The following is a 20,443-nucleotide window of genomic DNA, read 5'->3' as shown; positions in this document are numbered from 1 at the left end:
TAACTTGTTCTACATTTCTAGACATCATCACCTTTTTGCCACGGGAGTGCAGTTCTTCATTTCATAACATCGTTCTATTTCATCAGTAGCATGAACTAATGTGTTATCCTTTGGATAATTTTTTTCATTAAAGAAAGGCTCTGTATTAGAAGTATGTATTTATTCTCCACTAAAAACTGTAAAAAAGTTACTTCTATTGACTAATCTTTTCTTCTTGTTTTTCTCCTCATGTACAACAATATGTTGTTAAGAGTCTTAATTCTATTTATAATCAAAATGAAAAGCTTACTCTTCAAAGCAAAGGACTTATAACTAATAGTGCCTCTTTCCTCCTTCTATACTTCTTCATATTTCTCAAAAGATTTATAACCACTCTACTACAAAACATCTTGGCTCTGGTTTCCTTAAACTGCTTCTGTCTCCTGGTTAAAGTGTGTTCATCATTGTTATATTCTTGCCTGTTCTTATAATATACATTTGTCCACTCCTATTGATTCTTATAGTTTGTTTTTTATTTACATTATTTTGTAATATTTGCAGGTATCCACATATATTTTTAAGACATGCTTTGTCCTCTTAGAGTAGCTCTTTTTTCTTTCACCCCTTTTTTGGTACTTTTTCCTCTTTTGTGTGGCAGTTCTGCAGAGATACTGTAGTTGCTTCTGTTGCTGTTTTCCTCCACACTTTTGTAGTGATTCTAACTGTCTGTAGTTATGTATACATTGTTCTGTAGAAATAAGTATATTTTAATTTTTACTTTAGCCAATGAACCAACTACTTGACTACTGACATACAAATGATACAAAAACAGTGTTTATGTTATGTTGCAGTTTTAAATCTACAGATTAACTTAGCTAGATAATTACATGCACTTACTTCAATATACCAAACCCAAAGCAAACCACAAAACTTTATTTATTAGTTACCTTTTAAAAATATGGCACCCTCTCCTACAAAACAGCTGCACCATATCTGACTTACACATGGTGAAAGACCAGTTTATCCCACCTGTTTAAAATGAACATCAACTAAAGTGTAGAAGTATGAAGGGTGTCTCAACACTGTAAATCCGAAAACCCAACATAAGAGTTATTTGTGTTTCTCTTTACCACTGTGTCACTGGTGTATTTAGTATCTCAGTACTTTTCGCCTTAAATGTATCACATTTCAATTTTAGGAAATCGTATACATAAAAATCTGCACATTAATCTTTATCACATCATATAGCTCAATAATTCTTCTGAGTACATGCAAAGAGTGTGTGACGGGTTGCATATAAAATTCACTAGATGGTTCTAATAGACTTTATAATCCTCACAAAACTTGTAAATTCATGTGTTTGTGGTTGGCTACATGAATACATGGTGCCTAGGTGATTCCCTGAGGATACAGGTAGTACCTGGAGGATTCCCTGAGTATATGAGAACTACATGGGTCGTTCCATATCCCCATAGTTACTGCCTGCATGTTTGCATGAGTATATCACTACCATCTGGGTGTTTGGATGAGTGCATGAGCAGTGCCTCAATGTTTAGATTAGTACATGACTAATGCCTCAATAATTCAATACATACATGGAGAGTGGTTGGATGATTAAATGAATGTAACTCTAGTGCCTGGATGATTGCAGGAGTGCATGCATGCGTGAAGTTTCAGTGATTGGATGAGTACTTGGCCTGGGCGGTGAACTTCGCTCCGTTCACGGAGTTTCAAGTTTTCTGCACTCCGGACTCCTTGGAGCTCACGGAGTGCAGAAAAGTCCGCTTTGTGGTGTGCAGCAACATTTTTTCCCCACTTGCGATCGGTAAGTTCATGATTGCGAACTGTAAGTTCACAAGCGCGAGCTGCCGCTCGGGTAGAATTTTTTTACCAGAGCGGCAGAAATACCAGCACAAACTGCAGTTCATACTGCACTCTGCCACTCACAGAACTTTGCAGAGGTTTTTTGTAACTTCGCAGAGTTCCGCGTAGTAAAACTCTGTGAACTTCGCCCAGGCCTAATGAGTACATGACTGCTGTCCTTGTGTTTTTTGGTTGAGTGACTGGGTGTTTAGATAAGTACATGGTAGGGCCTGGATAATTCAATGAGTGCATGACTAGTGTCTGAATGATTGCATGAGTCAATTGTTAAAGTTGGAGTGATTTGGTGAAAGAAAGTGTACTACTGGGGCGATTGTATTTGTGCAAAAGTATTGCCTCAGTAATTCAATGAGTGCATAGGTTCTGTCTGTGTGGGTTGTTCCTCTGTATTTTGATGAATGCATGGGTTGTAAGTGGGTGTTTGTGTGAATGCATGGGTAGTGCATGCATAGTTCAATGACTAGCTAATTAGTGCCTTCATGATTGCAAGAGTTCATATGTTGTGCCCGGGCAACTGAAAGAGTGCTTAGACAAGTGATTGATGAGTGATTTGATGAATGCTTTAGTAGTGACTGACTGTTTGGATGAGTGCCTGAGAAGTGCCTGGCTTACTGTGAAAGTATCTCCATTGCTGTTAGATACAGAACAGTTGTGACTATATCTATGACTGATTATTTAAGTCTTCCTATCAATATAAAACTACCTGTTTTACTGTATCTATCCTTTTCTACCGAGCTATGTGTGAGTGAAGTCTAGATATCACATTTGATGTATAATTGGATACGTGGCTCTCTAGGAGCATACATTGCTCTGTTACTCGGCGTGCACATTCATCTGTACGTTTTTTAAACTGAAAACAATAATTCTCACTTTTTCAAAGCACAAAACCTTTTCTTAATGGCATATCGACATACTTTCTCAAATATTTCTTGTGTCTTAAAACATATATTGAACATTTCTCAAAGAGAAGTTACACACCGAGTGAAGCTAGCATAAGAACTCTCAAGATAATTTTCACTTTTAACCTCCTCAATTTTAAACAGAGCATGTTTAAAGAAATGCACCACCTCACCATATGCATGACATTTTCAATAGCCTTACAGAACATAGATCACATGTAAACATATATGTGATATCATAATAGATATACACCTTCAGGCCATCTTTCCAAAAAGGTATAGTTCTCTATATCTTCAAGTAAACTCAAGACTCTCATCATACATATAACTATCTGGAACCAGAAAAAACATATCTCACCATCTAAACATGTGCATAACTGTCATATCAGTTCAAAACCACATTGAAAAATACTTCCTAATACATACCTAACAGGTATTACTACTTTATACTTCATTTACAGGCACAGCACATTTTCTTATATGTTATTCATGACTGCACTACTCCTGTTTAATAATCTGACTAAAAGTGCTACAGTTCCCTGAATGTAAATGACATAGATCTGTGGGTTCTGTACATGATGCTTAGACATTTAAAACATTGTCATTTTTGAAGGCATTGCTCATGGCAGCTCATGGCAGCTTTTAGCAGTACTAACATCTTAAAAACATACCCTCTTTCAGATGCAGTTCATCTGATATATTTTTTTCACATCAATTTGATACTTTCTGAGTATCATGTCACAGGAGCTCCAGACATGCTCCGTTGCTAAAGGTAGGACGGGCTGAGTGGCCGGCAGTAATTTGGAAACTGCAGCAGCTGATGTTCTCCTGTTTGATGGCAGATGGCATGATTGGTGAACTTTTCAGCCGGCTTGGAGCAACTGCAATTGCAGTGAAGTCCGCTCCTAAGGTGCTTCTGAAAGAGGCAACACAGGCAGCCTCTACTAGTTTGGAGGAGCAGGTCAGGAGGATGGATGGACAGAGGTGGGGGAGATGTGCCTGCCGGCAAATGGAGCAAGAGAAGGTTGAGGAAAGTAAACAGGGAACAGCTACACTTCACGGACACCTGCTGAGTCTGAAATCTGCATATATGCTGGAAACGTAGGTCAGCTTGATTATTATAGAGATCTCCCCTTTGATTTTTACCATGTCCGTGGCTTAGCCTTATTAATAGAACAACTCATTTTGGGTCTGGATACTGGAAGTGGTTAGGGGATGGGCGCTGAAGTGGCCTAACTAGGTTTAGGTGTGGCTTGCGTGCTTCTCTCAAGCCACACTTTTTGGATCATGAAATAAGGACCATGAAAAGAATTTCCCAAGACACTACTGTCAAACCCTGACTTGTGGCAAACTCCGCAAGGAGCTTGAAAAATCGGCTCAGGAGCCTTCCTCCTAAAGAGATGGAATTCAGACTAGTTAGTGGTGAATCTAGGAGGGACTCCCCTAATGATTCATCGGGACAATTTGGTCCCAGAAAGTCAGACGCTCAGCAGGGACCTAAAGATTCAGCTGCTATGGGGGGTCCACTGCCAGTGAAGGATTATAAGGACTCTAATAGCATCATAGAATCCCCTCTTAATACAATTAATCAAGTCTCTCCCTTAAGGCTAGAAATAACCCTCTTTTTTGCCAACTGAATTACCGACAGGGGTGGACCCTTCAGCCGACAATCAACAGACAGCTTACCCATTATTTTCAGGTCTTAATATAAAGAACCAGTCCAAATTAATAGGTTATATTACATCGAAGTCCAACGCAAGTCTTGATACTCATGACAAGTGCTCAGTTGATGAAACTGGGACTGGTTTAACTGCTTATACTTCCCTATTAACTACTGCTGTGGAGGCTACAGCCAAAATACTTCAAATGACAGCACCCACAAACATGCCCATTTCGCAGATCTTATCAGCACTCCCAAATACAAAGAACATGGCCCGATCAGAGGACTCCACAAAAACTCTACTAAACCAAATTCTGGCAGACTTAAAAAAAATGAAACTTTCTCAGGAGGAAGCCCAAAGGAGAACTGAATCGCATTTATGCTCAATTTAATCTCACATTCTTCAACTTTTGTGCGGGTTGCAGAAGCAGAAAAACGCATAAACGATCTTGAAGATAATTCGCCTCTGTAGACCGACCTAATTACTAAATTACAATCTGAGCTGGCCAGTCTACAAATCAAGGTGGATGATGCGGAAAACCGATCACGAAGATGCAATCTACACATAACTGGAATTCCTGAAGGCCACGAGAATGGTCAATCAGTCGCAGAAGTGGTCTTGGAACTTATTGCTAAATATGTCTGCCCAGGAGTAAAAGCACAGAAGACTGACATTACCATCTCACAAGCCGATCGTGTGCCAGCCATTCAGTACCCTAATGCTAAATACCCAAGAACAATCATTGTGTACTTTGGCATGTGCTATTCAAGACACAATTTATCAGATGAATGATAATTCTCTTTTAACATTTTCTCGGGCATGTCTGCTCTCTCTGCCAGGCACAGAAAGGAATTTAGAGGCTTAATAAATGGTTTCCAGCGGCTTGGGGTACCGGCGGGCATTATTAAGCAGTCTAAATTGAAAGCCCTCCATAAGTGAAAGGTCCAAATCTTCCAGTCAGTTGAGGTCACGCAAGAGTTCCTTCAATCCCTACAACACCAAGGGAGAGAGAGCAGGGGATAACAAGGTTTATAAGTCTTCAGGGCTGAATAGGGGCTTGACGAGGGTGGGTAACTCCTTCTTTCCTCTCTCGGGATAGGAGCAGTTGGATATACAAGGCGATTGGAGCATAGGGTTCAGGCATTTTAGGCCACCAGCCAACAGCCCACCACCGTTGGTGCCATGTCACAGCACCCAATGCAGGGGAGGGGGGTAGGGAAGGGCATATTTTGGGAGGAAAGGAGGGGGTAAGGTCACTGGAAGTAGAAGAGGGACCACCCACGGAGCTCTTGACAGGGGACTCTGGAGTTAAGGGGGTCTATGGGAAGGGGGCTTGAGGGGACACATGGGAGTGTCAGTTTCATAAGTCTTTATTTCGATTATCAAATCATAAAAGACAGAAATATCAAGGACAGGATAAGAAGAAAATTTGATAAAAACCATCATGACAATCATCATTTAAAAAGTATTAAACAGTATAATAAAGACTTTATAAATATAATATCTCATAAAACATTTTCCATATTAAAATAGAAGGGAGTGGAATAGAAGGGGGTTATGTCACTGGGAAAGGAGGGATAACAAGTAAAATGTAGCATGTGAGGTTACTCAAGGGAGTAAAATAGCTTATTTAGCTCTTTTATTTTTATTTATTTATTTATTTATTGTGATTTATATAGCGCACTATAACCCAGAGGTCTCTAAGCGCTTTGTTAGGATCAGCTAGACAATAAAAAGGATGCATCAGATTACAATTAGCGGCCACCCCACGCTTGCTGGAAAAGCACAGTTTTTAATTTCTTACGGAAGGGCATTAGGTTCGTCTCATTGTGAAGTTCCAACGGTAATTTGTTCCACATAGCTGGCAGAGTATGTGAAAAAGCACGCCCACCCACAGTGGTCAGTCTACAGCGTGGCTGAATAAGATAGATGGAATCAGCAGATCTAAGCACCCTCCCTGGTTTATAGAGGGTCAGGCGTGATTTCAAATAGGTAGATGCCCTTCCATAAAGAGCTTTGTGGACAATGCAGAGCCCCTTGAACATTAGCCTCTGCCTAACTGTCAGCCAGTGAAGTTCCCGGAGGAGGGGGGATGCCTGGGTGTTCCTCGGTTTCTTAAAAATGAGCCTAGCGGCATCATTCATGACCGTCGGCATTCTGTTTAGAAGACCCTGTGGAAGTCCTATGTACAGCGAATTGCCATTGTCCAACCTGGCTAAAATCATTGCAGAGACCGCACTCCTTAAAGTGGAAAAAGAGAGCAGCGAGGAAACTTTCCTGAGTTGTCGGAGGAGGCCGACCCAGCTGCCCACCACAGCTGTGACTTGCTTTTTCATGGACAGCTTACTGTCCACCTGGATGCCCAGGCTCTTAACCACCTCCGCCGGTTCCGGAGGCATGCCCAACTCCCCAGGCCAGAAACGATCGCACCAAGGGTTGCCAGCGATGGTAATTGGCAGCACCTCGGTTTTGTCCGGGTTGATTTTTAGGGAGTTACTGGACATCCAGTTAGCTGTAATTCTCAGAATGTTTTGCAATCTAGCAAAAGCATTCTGGCTATCATCCAATTGGATGATGATCTGAGTGTCATCTGCGTAGTTATATACCTGGCAGTCCATTTGATTAAGCATTAGAATCAAAGGCTGCAGATATAAATTGAACAATAGGGGTGACAGAGCAGACCCTTGTGGGACTCCGCAAGTGATCGAAGTTACTGTAGAAAGCATGTCACCTAATTGCACTCTCTGCGTCCTCCCTTGAAGGAAGGATGTGAACCATGCCAATGCTGTGCCCTGAATGCCGAAATCCCTCATCCGCGACAGTAGTTGTTCATGACACACGGTATCAAATGCCGCGGAGAGGTCCAGCAGCACCAGGGCCCCCGGGATTTTCTTGTCTGCTCTGTTCCTAAGCTCATCTACGATTGACAGCATAACCAGCTCCGTGCTATGATTAGCACGGAAGCCTGCTTGATTCGGCTCTAACAGCGTGTTGCTTTCCAGGTGTTCCGATAGAGTGGTGAGGACGTGCTGCTCCAGTACCTTCGCCAGGAACGGTAGCTGGGAAATTGGTCTGAAATTTTTCAGACATTTCGCGTCCGCCCCCGGTTTTTTTAGCAAAGGAATCAGACGGGCTTCCTTAAAAGAGGAGGGCACTTGTCCAATCTGTAAAGAAAGGTTTAGGAGACTCAGCACATCTTCCTCTATACCAGGGAGTGCGAGTTTAAACACTTCAGGTGGACAAGGATCCAACCTGGAGCCCGACTTGACCCGCCCCATGAGAGAAACTAACCTATCCTTTGTAATCAAGGGTAGAATGGAGAGCAAAGTTATAGCTGGCATTCTAGCTGGAATAGCCACCGGTGGACAGTCAATTTGCGAGGTTGCCATAATTTCAGTGACCAAGTCGATGATTTTGTTGGTAAAAAAATCCTGGAATTTCTGACAATCCTCCTGACTAAAGTCCGGAGACTGTTCCTTATTCTTCCTGAGCTCCGTAAGGACTCGGAAGACTTCTTTCTGTGGATTCGTAGCAGTAGAGATCCTCTCCTCGTAAAACTCGGACTTCCTAGCTATAATCGCTTGCTTATAGCTAGCGAGAGCCAATATGTAACTGCTCCGAGAATCAGGACTGTAATTTTTGCACCATATTCTTTCCAGTTTACGTAACCAACGTTTCTTTGCTCTGAGTGAATCGTTATACCATGGGGCCCCTCGTTTCCTATCCACTAGGTTCACCCTACAAATTGGTGCTACTTTGTCCGTGGCCTTCCGGAGTTTATCCATGAGTACCCCACAAAGGACCTCTGGGTTATGGGGGCGATTGTTGGGAAGGGGGTTGGTGCGAAGTAGATGTATCATTTTATCACCATCAATTTTGTTCCACTTCCTGACTGCCTTCCACCCTCCTTTAGTTGTTGTTCTCTGTCTGTCCACCAATAGCTTACCTCTCACCAAATGGTGATCGGACCATACACATGGCTGGGCCGTTGCCATGTCCTGAACAGGAACTGTCGTCCACACCAAATCCAGGGTGTGTCCCTTGGCATGGGTTGGATCCCTTACTTGTTGGGCCAGATCCAATGAGGTTAACGCCTCCTCGATCTGTAACGCCTGACCATCTTTCGGGACCTTCTCCCAATGGTAGTTGAGGTCACCCATTATCACTACCTTATCATATCTTGAACGAATGTCCTGGGCCAGTCTTATAAAGATGTCTTTTAGATTAATAAAGGTATTATTGAGTAATGTAAACAGCTTCAACAATCAAGTGAAGCGACGATCTATGCTGACATTGTTTAAGGCCCTACAAGTTAATATAATATTTCTACAAGAGACACACTATAAGGAAGGATCGTTAATGGACAAAGCCCCAGGCTTAATTTAACATGAATTTTACAATTCTTCCGATGCAGCCATATGAGGGGTAGTGATACTAGTAGGCAAACATTTACAGTGTGAAATTACAATGGTACAAAGAGACCACAGTGCTAGAAGGCTTTGGGTACAGATGAGGATTTCTGAACAATTCTTTAACTTCGTGAGCTACTATGGTTCCATTGAGGACTCTCCTGAGATGCTGCAGTCTCTTTATTACTTTGATACGATTCAATCTGAGTTCTTGTGCTCGGTGGTGATTTTAACTTATTGCTTAATCCTCCAAAATATTCCTCACAAGCACAAAAAAATCGGACAAGTTTGGGATTTTGCATTGGTTGGCTGTTGGAGGTATACATGTCAATTAAGATGATTTCACTCCTCTCGGATGGATTTCTTTCTCATCTCCGATATGAGTCCTTGAATAATGAAAATCTGATCTCTGACCACACAGTCATTTCAGTTAACTTTAAAGTTCCAATCCAAGCCCAAACTGGGTACCGATGGGTATTTGATAAGTCTTTACTAGTAGATGAGCAGCGGAAAAAGAGAACAAAGAAAGGTTACAGTTAGAAAAAGAACTTTCTATAGCTACAGCAAGCTATCCAATCTTACCGTCCCAGGAAAATAAAAACAAGCTCAGTCAAGCGAAGAATAAATTGCAAGATTTTTTTACATCTGAAGAGATTTTAGCCCATGATTCAATACTGCAAAAAAGATATGAAGAAAATTATCATATCAGTAGATATCTGGGTTGGTCAGCTAAGCGTAGGGCCAATACCAATAGAATTAAAAACATAAATGACCCCTCACTATGAGACCCACATCAAATTGCTGCCATTTTTCTTAATCATTATAGGAAGCTTTACTCCAAGTCCCAACTGCCTCTTTGGAGGAAGCTATAAGCTGCTAAATGAGATTAACTGCCCGTATTATCTATTGAACAACAAAATGCCTGCTTACTGATATTACATTTGAAGAAGTTAGTCAGGCAGTGAATATATCACCATCTGCCAAAGCATGTGGGCTAGATGGGATTCCAATCAAGGCCTACAAGACTTTCTCTTCCCGATTGAACACCTTTCTGAGATCATTATTTAACGGGATTCTAAAAGGGGATGCAGTGCCCAACTCTTTTACTCAAGCTGCGGTGATTAGCTTTGTTAAAAAGGAGAAATCCAAGGAAGAGGCAAACTCTTATCGACCAATAAGCTTATTAAATGTCGATTACAAGATCTTTTAAAACATTCTTACAACCGATTAGCACAAGTGACCTCTTCTCTTATATATTGTGATCAAAATGGGTTTGTGCAAGGTAGGCTCTTAGCTTCTAATCAATTGACTATTTCATAAACTAATAAAATCAAAGCAGCAATAATAATGCTAGATGATGAAAAAACGTTCGAAAGAGTGGAGCGGAATGTACTTTTCACTGCCATGAATACATTTGGGACTTCTTCTAAATTCTGCCAAGTAGTGAAGAATCTATACTGTAATGCCCAGGCTTTCCATAATTGTTAATGGGAAGACGGCTGGCTCTATTTTTTTCACCAAAGGACGTGACAAGGCTGTCCCCTATATCCAACGCTTTTTCCCCTGTTTATTGAACCACTTGCCTGTGTCATCAGGTAGGACTATTCATTCCTAGCGCCTGTCCCTGGATCCACAAAACTCAAGTTGCATGCGGATGATATGGCTCTGTATTTGGCTGCTGATGTAGATAAATTAGGTACATTCATGGCAATTGGGGGGGGATGTAAAATACATCATGCAAAGTCAGTGACACTACTTTTTAACTGCTCTCCCAAAATATTACCACTCCCAATGCAGGGACATTATTCAATGACTCAGCCCACAAGGTATTTAGGGATATTTATAAACCCTTGCTTGGAGGATTCATTCCTGTTAAATTTTAGCACTACACTACACTACACTTAACAAAATGCGTATCCTTTTTAAGCAATGAAAGGATCTTCCCATAACAAGTATGGGATGAGTGGCTCTTATTTCAATAAAAGTTCTCCCCTTATTTCTATTCCTATTTTCTAATTTAATGGTTAAAGACCCCAATCCTTCTTTGATCGGATATATCCAGAAATAAGATATTTTAGATGGCAAGCAAAAAAACCTAGACTGAAACTACAAACGTTAAAATAGGATTCTGAAGATGGGGGTCTTTACCTGATTTTCATTTATATCATCAAGCTTCACTTATTAATTGGCCGAATTATAACAATGTAGAGGACATGCTTTCTGCCAATTTTGTCCTGACTCTAATGCTTGAGGAATCTGAGATTGGTCTTGCTACTTTCTTACTAATCCCCAAATTACTGAAAAAATTGTGTTACAAGATCCCCCCCGAGTTAAAACATTTAATTTTCCCAAAATTTGGAAATCCCACAGAATCCCCTGGCTTCATTTTCAACTGACTTTAGTAGAATGCATCCCCCGGGGGCTTCAGTGGTCCATTTAGATTTGTTGTCAGTGGGCTAAACGTGGGTTCCATAAAATACAAGACTTTTTCAAAAGTGAGAAGTTTGTATCCTGGCAGGAAATCCGAGAACGTAGCACTAATACAAACATGATTTTCTTATTCAGTTACATCCAGGTTAAGAAACTTTGCACAGGCTTAAAACCTTGTAAAATTGTGATAGTTGTCAACTTGGAATACCCCATTTAATACTGAGCACTAAAGGGCTGAGGAAGTGATAGACTCTATAAAATCTATACAGCGGTAGACCCTAGGTGTTTCAGATGTAGATAAGCAACTGGGGAGTGGAAACATGTGGTGTTCACATGCACCCACTTAAGGAATTTTTGGCAGAACGTTTTTGCTGACATTGGAAGAAGACTTTCACTTGATCTACCTTGTGATATTTCAGCCACCCTTTCAGGCAGAATAGAGGTACTGGCTGAGCTCACTACTTGCCAGCAACAGTTCATCTTCATCTCTACCTTGGTAGCAAGATCATTAATCCTTACCAATTGGAAATCCAAGACAATACCGACAATTTCCGAATGGGTTATTAAAATGCGGAGAGTCTTTAGGCTGGAATCTTTATATGCAAAAAGGGTGGGGTAGGTAGTGAAGCTGAATAGAATATGGAAGATTTGGAATTGAATTACTTCAGGGATGTGTTAAAATAAAATTAAAATGGTTTATGAATTAGGTAAGATGAATTTAGCACGTTACTACCCATTATGAACTTTGTATGCACTTTATATGTTTATAGATCTCCAGTTTTTAGGATTCCAGAAGTATATATGCACTTTATGTCACTGTCTAAGAAAAACTGAATTTTTACAACAAAGAAGGATAATTTATGGGTTAGGCTACTTTATCAAACTCCCATATAAATCTTCTTTTATCATGTACATTTTTTAAATAATTAATAAGTTATATACATACCAGTGAATTAAGTTTGTAGATTATAGTTCTGGATAGTTTCTACACTGTTAAGATTTGTAAAACCTAAGTACAAGATAGGTACACCACTCTCATTGAAAGCAACTATAAAATGGGAACCTCTTCAACTTTCCTCTCTATGATCATGAGCAAGGCAGCAAATTAAATCATGTCTTTCATTTATTTTAGACTACTGTATCTCTACTTGTGAATGGGTAGCATCTGTAAACCCTTTCCATCGCTTTCAAAACGAGTCTCCTGTCTCCACGTTTTCGCGAACATTGAAACAGAGAAATTGCAAAAACAATGGGAGTCCAAACCTATATTTAGTTTCCTTTTTTATATTAAATACTGCACAACAGTTTACTACATAGTCCTGAGTTGGAAATTAAGGTTTACCATTGCTTAAATAATTTCATAACTTTAAAAAAAAATTCTGTCTCTTTAACACCCTTCCGCCAATACACTCTTAGCTCAGTGAATCTAGCAACCCAGTGCAACCAGTAGGTCACAAGTTGGCATTCTAGAAAGAACATGCTACTCTCAAATGAGATACAACAGGTATTGTTTAGTCGACAGATCCAAAACCATATACATGTCTGTATTACATTTCTTTTTTTAAACAACATTCAAAAATAGGACTTCTAGCTATCACATTCAGCACACTTCCTAATTTTATTTACTAACGTACTGACAGCATCCAATGAAATATATATATTTTTTCCATTTTAACTGCTTTTAACTGGGAATATTACCTCATTCAGCACCAGCCTTCTCCTGACTGCTATTGTTCCTTCACTTCAAAATGCTTAGAGTGTGGATTGTTACTATTGGGCTAAAGAGGCTGCAAAAAAGAGAGATATTGACAGGGACCTGGGTTTGCCAAATGAGAAGATTACTTGGTTTGGCCACAGAGAGTTAAAGTTTCATCAGTTGCTGGCTTTGGTTAAAACCATTGTGGATTGTCAAACTCCTCACCTCATGATTGTGCACTGCAGTGGCAATGACCTAGGCACATTGACTGGGCTAGGGCTGAAAAATACTTTTGCTGAATTGATGATGCTTTTCCCCCACGCTTCCTTGATGTACTCTAACATTTGCAAAAGACAGAAAGGGAAGTGTTCCAATGAATTCCCTCCACTGATTGACAAACACAGAAAACATGTTAAGGAAACTGTTTCTGCTATTCTAGGAAACCTTAACATTGGTTGTTTCTACAACAACAATCTATATTTTAACATGCAAGGGATACATAAAGGCGATGGTGTTCACTTTACAGCCAAAGGGAAAAGGGTGCTTCTAAGGAATCTGGAGCTTTGCATACAGTCTTATCTATGGATGTCTTATATGCACACTAAACACAAAGGCTCTTGTCAGAGCTACCCAGGTACCCACAATTGTGTTCATTTACTTGTTAAATAATATTGTTTCTAAACTTTGCGACATCTCGATGATTGCGATCACGTTCCAAAATTGGAAAGCAAATGCAGACATTCAAAGACCACCAACACATTAGAAAAGTTTAACTTGAAAAATGTATTTTAAATATTACAATACACACATTGCTAACTACATCACTGCTTAAAACACCTTTGTACACATATATTTCTAGTAAGTTTTTTAAAAATGTGACTTCCCCCGATGTTCATGCCTTTTATAAGAGGTGTTAAGCACATATATGCACACATTTTACAGTATTTTAGACACTAGGGGTTTATTACTGCACTGTTTTAGTCAAATTTTAATAGGGAATTTGTATAAAAACAATAATTTAAGCCGGTTTTCCATTTTCTCAATAAATCCGAGTGCTACAATGATATCGGTACCCACGATCACTGCAATACATACCGAAATGATAAAACAAAGGCAGACATACAATAGCCACCACCACATGCAAAACTTATAACTGCAAAATAGATTATAACCAACACACTAAACATATTACTATCCAAGGGAATCTATGTTATGTTATGTTATGTTATTAAAATTTCTATAGCGCACAGCTGCCCCAGCAAAGGGGCGTCCTGGCGCTTTGACAGATGCTGTAACATAACACACAAAAGAATTTAGCTAGAAACTGGAAAGAGGAAAGTTTTAATCGCCTGCCTGAAGGCGAACATATCCTCAAGAGCTCGAATGTGAACTGGGAGCGAGTTCCATAGGCCTGCTGCTAGTACCCTGAAAGAACGGCCACCCATCCTGCTCAACCTAAAGCGTGGACAGACAGCCAGATGAAGCCCCTCAGATCTCAAAGATCTCGACGGCACATAGGGCGTGAGTAGAGTGACAAGTGCCGGTGGCGAAGAAGTTTTCAAAATTTTGAAGGCCAGACACAGCGCCTTGAACATGATTCGCTGTCTGACCGGGAGCCAATGCAAGGCCGAGATGGTTCCAGACACTGAACAGTGTCTGGGGAGGCCCACAATGGCTCGTGCCGCGGCGTTTTGTACTCTTTGGAGCCTTGAGGCTTCCGCTTGATTCACCCCTAACAACAATGAACTGCCGTATAATAGCATGTTTAACTCCTTTAATATCTGTATAACATTTTCAGTAGAATCTGTGATGCATGTATCACAGTATTAGTAAGTCTCTCATTCACTGTATGCGTATTTGAGTAGATCTGTGAGATGGTGCATCAGTCTATCAATGGTTCTGTAACAACAACAAAAGTGAACCCTGGGTATAAGGCAATAATGACTGCACCTATCAATAATCTAGTCTGTGTAATCATAGAATCTGGGTGCTAAGGACCTGAAGGTCAATACCCCTAAGCTTCCAAGGGAAATACCCACAATTTACAATGAGATACAATGATCCAGAACTCCCCACAAAAAAAGTAAATAGCAAACAAGTATGACAAAAATCAGAATCCATTCAGCTGGTCTTTTTTTAAAATGTTCTTTATTCCTATTCTTCAGGAGATCGTAGCCAACGCGTTTCGCCCATAAGGACGATTTTATAATGTTCTTATACGGCAGCACCTTATCTGTTTCCATATAGTGTAGTATTCTTTCTGTATGTTTTGTCTACACTTGACAATTACTCATTAGGATATTCTTGTCCAATCCTCCAGTTTGTACACAGGGATAGCCACCTCAGATGTATTTAAAGATTCTCCATTCTGTTTTGGGGAAATTCAAATTTAGTGTGTGCTCCCCATCCAATATGTGTGGTGTCAATCCCTCTCAATTAGGAAGTCTGGTACCGTCATCACATATTGCATCGTTGTTCCCGCTATCGGTACCAGACTTCTTAATTGAGCCTATGGGAACCTTAGAAATTCACTGAAAAAAACATAGGTTTCACACATGTTATAGTTAGCTGGACATTTCACTCATACAAAACCATTGAAATCCCCCATTATAGTTAGTTCAGCTAACTATAACTCGCAAGCCCGCAATGCACTGCTGATGACGTCACATATTACATCACTCATGACATGGTCATACTGAATGTAATTGTTAACGGCTTGGCTCCGCCGTATCATGAACGCACCTCCCAAGAGCGCCTGGATGTCAAAATATGGGCTGAAGTCGAAAGGATATATATATATATATCTATATCTATATCTTTATCTATATATAGCTATTACCTACTGGCGGTTCGCAGTAGGTAGGTATAGTTAGTACCTAGTTACTGTAGGAAAATTGCAACACTCTTATCCCAATAACTTTGGCGCCAATTGACGAATCTTCGCGAAATTTTCAAAACTTATGTCGTGGTCCGGTCCGCTCCTATCTTGAAAGTTTCGGGGTGATTTGGCAAGTGGGGGCTGAGAAAAATGGGGGTCCTAAAACATATTTTCTCGATGCAAATTCCATAGTAAACTTTAGATACAGCTACAGCCTGAACTGCTGAACGGAATTACACCAGATTTGCCAAACAGGTAGCCCTTGGTTCAGAAAGGGCCCTTTTTTGTTAAATGGTGTTAATCCATTCAGTAGTTGCTGAGAAAATCAAAATGAAAATTAAATCGCTATCTAGAGGCGTGCAGGATCCGCGCACCCTCCAAGTCACGAGCTTCATGCTAATTGGCTAGTAAAACAAATGCATAAAAAAGAAAAGGAGGCAGGGTAGAAACACCCTGACCCCCAAGGCCTGAAAAAAACATCCTTTTTTTAAAAAAAACACTGAATTGTGCGACGGATTTGCGGATCCAGGTGCAAAAATGTAACAAAACGAAGTGCGGGCTCCAGTGCTTCTTATTTCAATTAGCCCCCCGGTGGGCCAAGTCCCGGGGCAATGTTTATATTATAATGGGGGGCCCAAAGGGGGGCACCCGCCCTGGGGAATGCCACTCCCCAGGGCTTTTAAAAAGTATTTGCGGGGGGCTCATAGCCCCCCTGTAGCCCCGAGGACCATCACCCCCCTCGACTTGCATAATAAATGGGCGGGGGGGCTAAAATGCCCCCCCAAGTCCCGTGGACCATCACCCCCAGGGCTTTTATAAAATATTGGCAGGGGCACATATCCCCCCGCAGCCCCAGGGACCGCCACCCCCGGGGATTGTTTTTTTATAAAAATTAACACCCTGTGTGGGGGGGCTCGAACCCCGCCACAAGCACCGGGGACCGCCACCTCCTGGGGCACTAATTATTTAAAATGGGGTGTCCATGACGGACACCCAAGCCCCAGGGACCACCACCCCCTGGTGCTTTGCAAATGTGAGGAGGGGGGCAGCGTGACCCTCCTCCTGGAGCCCTGTGATGGCCCTGGGGGCCGCCACCCTCCAACGGATAGGGCCAACCACGGGGATGGGGTCCCTGGGGCCATAAGTGGCCTGAGAGGGGGGCCATGCAGCCCCCTCCTGAATAATTACTAATTAATAAATAGATATAAAACAAAGGCCGGCCCCTGGGGATGGGGTTCCCGGGGCCATAAATGGCCTGTGGAGGGGGGCAATGCAGCCCCCCTCCAAATAAATATAAAAATAAAAAGTGTCCATGCCCCGGGGGATGGGGTCCTCGGGGCGATTATGGCTTCGGGAGGGGGCCACATGGCTCCCTTCCATTTTTTAAAAAAAATTATAAAATAGGGGTCAGGCCCTGAAAGATGGGGTCCCCAGGGCCACAAAATAGGAAAAGAAGGGGGGGCACATAGCCCTCCTTCTTAAAATAAAGCAGGGAATTAAGTCCCCTTTAATCCTGAGAGTCCCTGGGTCCAACTAGCCCACCATGTACTTCCAGTAAGCACCACAGAGCTGAGTTGCAGAGAGGTAGTCCGAGGCCATGCCCCATTTTACACCTCTCTACAATGCAACTCTGTGGCACTTACTGGACATCACTGGTGGGTTAGTTGGCCCCGAGGGAACCCTCAGGATTCAAGGGGACTTTATCCCCCAACTTAAAACACCCACAGGGCGTGTTTGCACACATGTCACCTCAGGCTCCCCCCTCCCTTCACCAGTGTGCAAACTCACCCTGTGGTGCATTTTAAGAGGTAGTTTTAATCCCCCTGCCCTATTATGTACTAGGGGCTTACAGAGGAGGTCATGCTAATCACAGGGATACCCCAAACCCATAGTGTTCTCTAGTGTATGTAGGTGTTTTCACTGTATTCTAAGTGTCTTTTAGCATACCACTGGCTCTAGGCCTGGTTAGACATCTTAAGATGTCTTTGGTGTCTTAGAGATAAGTTGGCATCTCTCTCACAATTGGATGGAGGAAGTGGTCCAAGAAGGTAGAGAGGGACTCTAAGAGAGACCTGATTCCAGATATGATGGGTCGAAGAGGCAAAAGGCCATGGGTTGATCACACTAAAAGAGACTGCGTTCCTCAATACCTCTCACCAAGTCCCTCCCTACATTTATGTATTACCCAAAGTACATAAGGCACAGGGGCCCCCACTTCAGAGACCCATCATTTCTGGTAGAAAATGTTAACTTAAGTAATGATACACAACAAAGACTATGCGGACATTTACCGTTAAGGATAAACCTTTGATTTTTGCAATAGAGGATACTGATCTGTTACACACCATGGGAGACCTAGAAGGGTTGGAGGGTTGGAATGAAAACCTGATTTTAAATGTAATGAATGACAACTTGACAATAGACTTAGCAAGTGAAAATGATTTTAGACCCACGTCGATATTTCTACCCCAGATCACTAATAGGACAATAGAGGTATTTGAAAAAGGCATGGTGAATGAATTGAAGAAAATTGACAAAAGTTGTAAGTTTAAAAATTGTAATCTAAGCAGCGAACAGAGGGAAGCACTAAATGATCTGAAAAATAATAGAATAAAAGTGATTAAAAAATCAGACAAAGGTGGGAACGTGGTGGTGTTGCCAATTGAAATGTATCGAGCTGAAGGTAAAAGACAGCTCAATGATGTTAACAGTTATGAAATATCCAACACAAAAGTATAACCACAGTATAGATTCATGCAGGTATCAGTTAAATGAATGGAAAGAGGAACTTATCCTTACCTGAATTTCTGTTTTCCCAAGCTCCACGCATTTTATATGCATCCTAAGCTACACAAGAATAGTTCCAACCCCCAAGGCATACCAATAGTGTCCTCAAAGGGAAGCCCGTTTGAAAACACGTCCAAGTATATTGACCATTTTCTAAGAACTCACGTATTTACATTGCCATCGTATATATAAAGACACTGGCGAATTTTTACGATGGAATTGTATGGGAAAGGGGTTTTCTACTGATGACCTTAGACGTCAGCAGTCTCTACACTTGCATACTGCACGAACTGGGTATAAATGCCTGTAGACACTTTTTAAGATCTCATTTGGTGTCATATCTGTTGCATACACAGATGATTCTGAGTATGATCCATACATGTTTAACCAATAGTTTCTTTACATATGACAGTGCCATTTATAGACACACCCAGGGAACCGCTATGGGAACTTGCTTTGCTCCCAGTTTCGCAGGATTGTACCTGGGATAATAAGAGAAACAAATAGTCAATAACATCAGGCTGTTCAAGGACCATGCAGTCTTTTGTGCCAGGTATATCGACAACATATTCTGCAGGTGGAAAGTAACATGGGAGGAGGCAGATGGAATAGGCAATCTTCTGAATAGCAATGACTTGAACTTACAGGTCACCAGTCAGATTAGTCCCACAGATATAGAATTCCTAGATATCAAACTGAAAGTATGCAATGGTAAATTGTAAAGAGAACTGTTCCAAAAGAAGACAGTGGGAAACAGTCTCTTGCATGCTGCCAGTTGTCATCCTAGGAACCTTATCGAAAGTATTCTGTACGGGAAATTACTTCGAGCAAGAAGCAATGTCAGTTCAGATGACAGTTTTAAGCCAGATATGGCAGAAATGGAGAGACGATTCTTTGAGAGAGCATGTTCGCATAGAGTGATAGAAGTGGCATGCAGCAAAGTCAGGAGTATCCAAAGAGAAGATATGTTGAAAAAAGAGTCGAGAAAGAGGAAGATTAACCCATTAGGTTCATAACTGAGTTCAGCACATCAGAAAGAGCCTCAAAGTTTTGAACATCTTACAGACTGGTGAAATCAGTGGGTGACCATGCACAGGTCACTTTTAAAAGATGTGCTTCACTTGAAAATGTCCTTTCCACCAGTACTGTAAAAGAAAGTCATATGCAAAATACGATACAAGGGCTTTTTACGTGCAATAGGTGCAAAGCCTGCAAGTATAGCATGAACCAAAAAGAGGTTAAACTATCCCAAGAAAACCAACATACACGATCAGTAAACATTTAACATGCAATTTGGATCATTGTGTCTACTGTCTAAAATGTCCATGCTCATTGTACTACATTGGGAGTACTGTACACAAAGTAAAAAATCGAATCCTAGAACATCTATGTGCCATTACAAATTAACCATTAATTTTAATGGGGTAACCCAGTGACCATCAGAACCTGGGTATTACGTAGTATGCAAATAGTGGTTCTGTCGGATTTTACTAAATTTCTTTGATCAATAGCTACTTGGCTCAGTATTTTCTCATATGTACTTTTTCTTAAAAAACATGGAAATACTTTTATGAAAAATGCACACACCAAACGTCATTTCTGTAAGCAAAGTTGTAACTATTCAGTTACTTTGCAAAGCTTTTTGTCTTTTTCAACATTAAAAGATCGGTTGTCCATACAAATTGAAAATATAATAACAATAAATAAGTGCAGCAGTGAATAAATGTGATCTGTGATTAATGGTGACTGTTATAGTGATACAGTTTCGTGGAAATGCAATTAGAAACAAAGGTCCAACAATAACTTCAATTTCCTCAATCAGT

This window comes from Lissotriton vulgaris, chromosome 4_1, assembly GCF_964263255.1.
Source record: "Lissotriton vulgaris chromosome 4_1, aLisVul1.2, whole genome shotgun sequence".
NCBI classification, from domain to species: Eukaryota; Metazoa; Chordata; class Amphibia; order Caudata; family Salamandridae; genus Lissotriton; species Lissotriton vulgaris.
The sequence above is the reverse complement of the archived record's forward strand: the minus strand, read 5'-3'. Positions refer to the sequence as shown.